Here is a 2951-nt window from a genome sequence, read left to right as displayed (position 1 = left end):
TTTATTTATGGGGAAAAAAATTACATAAATTTCATTTGTGTACAGCATCGCACGACCGCGCAATTGTCAGTTAAAGTAACGCAGTGCCGTATTGCAAAAATAGCCTGGTCAGGAAGGGGGGTAAATTTTCTGGAGGTCAAGTGGTTAAAATATATATATTTTTTTTTTTTTCAAAGAAGTAAAATGATTTTTCATTTGCTTTGATATATAAAAAAAAAAAAAAAAAAAGACAAACAAGCTCTCCTCCTGGCCATACAGTGCATGCACAGTCCTCTATCACCTGTCCTATACACAGCACAGCCCCGCCCCTACAGCCTACACAGCTCCGCCCTCCAGCAGAGGCTCAGGCCGAGAACACAACCGCTCTAACTCCGCCCACTACACCTCCACCGAAATCGCCCCTCCCACCGCACAGCCGGTCACGTGAGCCTGACGTCGGCGTCCTCATGTGTGTAGTCATGTGACGGAGGAACATCCGGGTGTCGGTGCGCGGTGTGTGAGGTGGAGTGGAGTTCTGGGATAGGGATGAGTATTGGGGGGGTATAAGGGTGGGGGGAGGAGAGGGGTGAGCAGGTGTGACGGAGAGCAGAGAGACCACTATGGCGGGGGAGGGGAGAGACATGGAGCCTGAGGGGGAGGACAGAGAGGAGGCAGAGAGACCAGGTACAGCTACTGACCCCCCCCCTGTACTTCATTTATAGGGACACCCCCCCCGTCCTTCATTTTTATAGGGACCCCCCCCATCTGCCCTTCATTTATAGGGACCCCCCCCCCATCTGCCCTTTATTTATAGGGACCCCCCTGTCCTTCATTTTTATAGGGACCCCCCCTGTCTGCCCTTTATTTATAGGGACCTCCCATCTGCCCTTTATTTATAGGGACCCCCCCCCCCCATCTGCCCTTTATTTATAGGGACCCCCCTGTCCTTCATTTTTATAGGGACCCCCCCATCTGCCCTTCATTTATAGGGACCCCCCCATCTGCCCTTCATTTATAGGGACCCCCCCATCTGCCCTTCATTTATAGGGACCCCCCCATCTGCCCTTCATTTATAGGGACCCCCCCCATCTGCCCTTCATTTATAGGGACCCCCCCATCTGCCCTTTATTTATAGGGACCCCCCGTCCTTCATTTATAGGGACCCCCCCATCTGCCCTTTATTTATAGGGACCCCCCCATCTGCCCTTTATTTATAGGGACCCCCCCATCTGCCCTTCATTTATAGGGACCCCCCCATCTGCCCTTCATTTATAGGGACCCCCCCCATCTGCCCTTCATTTATAGGGACCCCCCCATCTGCCCTTTATTTATAGGGACCCCCCGTCCTTCATTTATAGGGACCCCCCCATCTGCCCTTTATTTATAGGGACCCCCCCATCTGCCCTTTATTTATAGGGACCCCCCCATCTGCCCTTTATAGGGACCCCCTGTCCTTCATTTATAGGGACCCCCCCTATCTGCCCTCTATTTATAGGGGCCCCCCGTCCTTCATTTATAGGCACCCCCTCTGTCTGCCCTTTATTTATAGGGACCCCCCATTTGCCCTTTATTTATAGGGACCCCCTGTCCTTCATTTTTATAGGGACCCCCCCTGTCTGCCTTTTATTTATAGGGACCCCCCCATCTGCCCTTTATAGGGACCCCCCGTCCTTCATTTATAGGGACCCCCCCATCTGCCCTTTATTTATAGGGACCCCCCGTCCTTCATTTATAGGGACCCCCGTCCTTCATTTATAGGGACCCCCCCCATCTGCCCTTTATTTATAGGGACCCCCCGTCCTTCATTTATAGGGACCCCCCCCCATCTGCCCTTTATTTATAGGGACCCCCGTCCTTCATTTATAGGGACCCCCCCCCATCTGCCCTTTATTTATAGGGACCCCCCGTCCTTCATTTATAGGGACCCCCCCATCTGCCCTTTATAGGGACCCCCCCGTCCTTCATTTATAGGGACCCCCCGTCCTTCATTTATAGGGACCCCCATCTTCCCTTTATTTATAGGGACCCCCGTCCTTCATTTATAGGGACCCCCCCCCCATCTGCCATTTATTTATAGGGACCCCCATCTGCCCTTCATTTATAGGGACCCCCCATCCTTCATTTATAGGAACACCCCCCCCCCCCATCTGCCCTTTATTTATTTATAGGGACCCCCCCCACTGTCTGCCCTTCAATTATAGGGAAACCCCCCCCCCCGTCTGCCCTTCATTTATATGGACAGCCCCCCCCCCTCCCTGTCCTTCATTTTTATAGGGATCCCCCCTCCCTGTCCATTTATAGGGACCCCCCTCTGTCCTTCATTTTCAGGGAGCCCCCCCCCCCCTTCTCCAGTGTCCCTCATTTGTGGGCACCTAGCTCCCCCCCCCCCCCCCCCCAGTGTCCCTTGTTTATAGAGACTAAACCCCCCTCCCCCCAGTGTCTCGCGTTTGTAGGGACCCAGCTCAACCCCTGACCCCCCCCCCCCGGCCGGTGTGCCTCGTTTGTATGGACTAATCCCCCCCCCCCCCCTCCTTCTCTGTTTGTTGGGACTAAACCCTCCTGGTTTGCCTCGTTTGTAGGGACAAATCCCCCCCCCCCATGTGCCTCGTTTGTAGAGACTAAACTCCCCTCTTGTGTGCCTTGTTTATAGGTTCTAAACACCCCGCACCCTCCTCCTGTTGCCCCTCATTTATAGGGGGCCTAACCCACACCCCTCCTCGGTGTCACTCATTTGTAGGGACTAAGCACCATACTCCAACCCCCCCCCCCCCCCCCCCCAGATCCATAGGATCTAAATCTCTCTCTCCCTTTTGGGGGGGGGGGGGGCTGTCTTTTTCAACCAAATTCCCTGTCCTTTGTAGGGACTGTCACTGCTTTGGAAATGGATGCCTCTGTCCTTCATTTGGGGGTGGGAATATCGGTTTCAGAACTAAATCCCTCTGTGCCATCTGTAAGGAATGTCCCTCTTCAGG

This window comes from Pelophylax lessonae (genome assembly GCF_965119305.1).
Source record: "Pelophylax lessonae genome assembly, chromosome: 7".
Taxonomy (NCBI): Eukaryota; Metazoa; Chordata; class Amphibia; order Anura; family Ranidae; genus Pelophylax; species Pelophylax lessonae.
The sequence above is the reverse complement of the archived record's forward strand: the minus strand, read 5'-3'. Positions refer to the sequence as shown.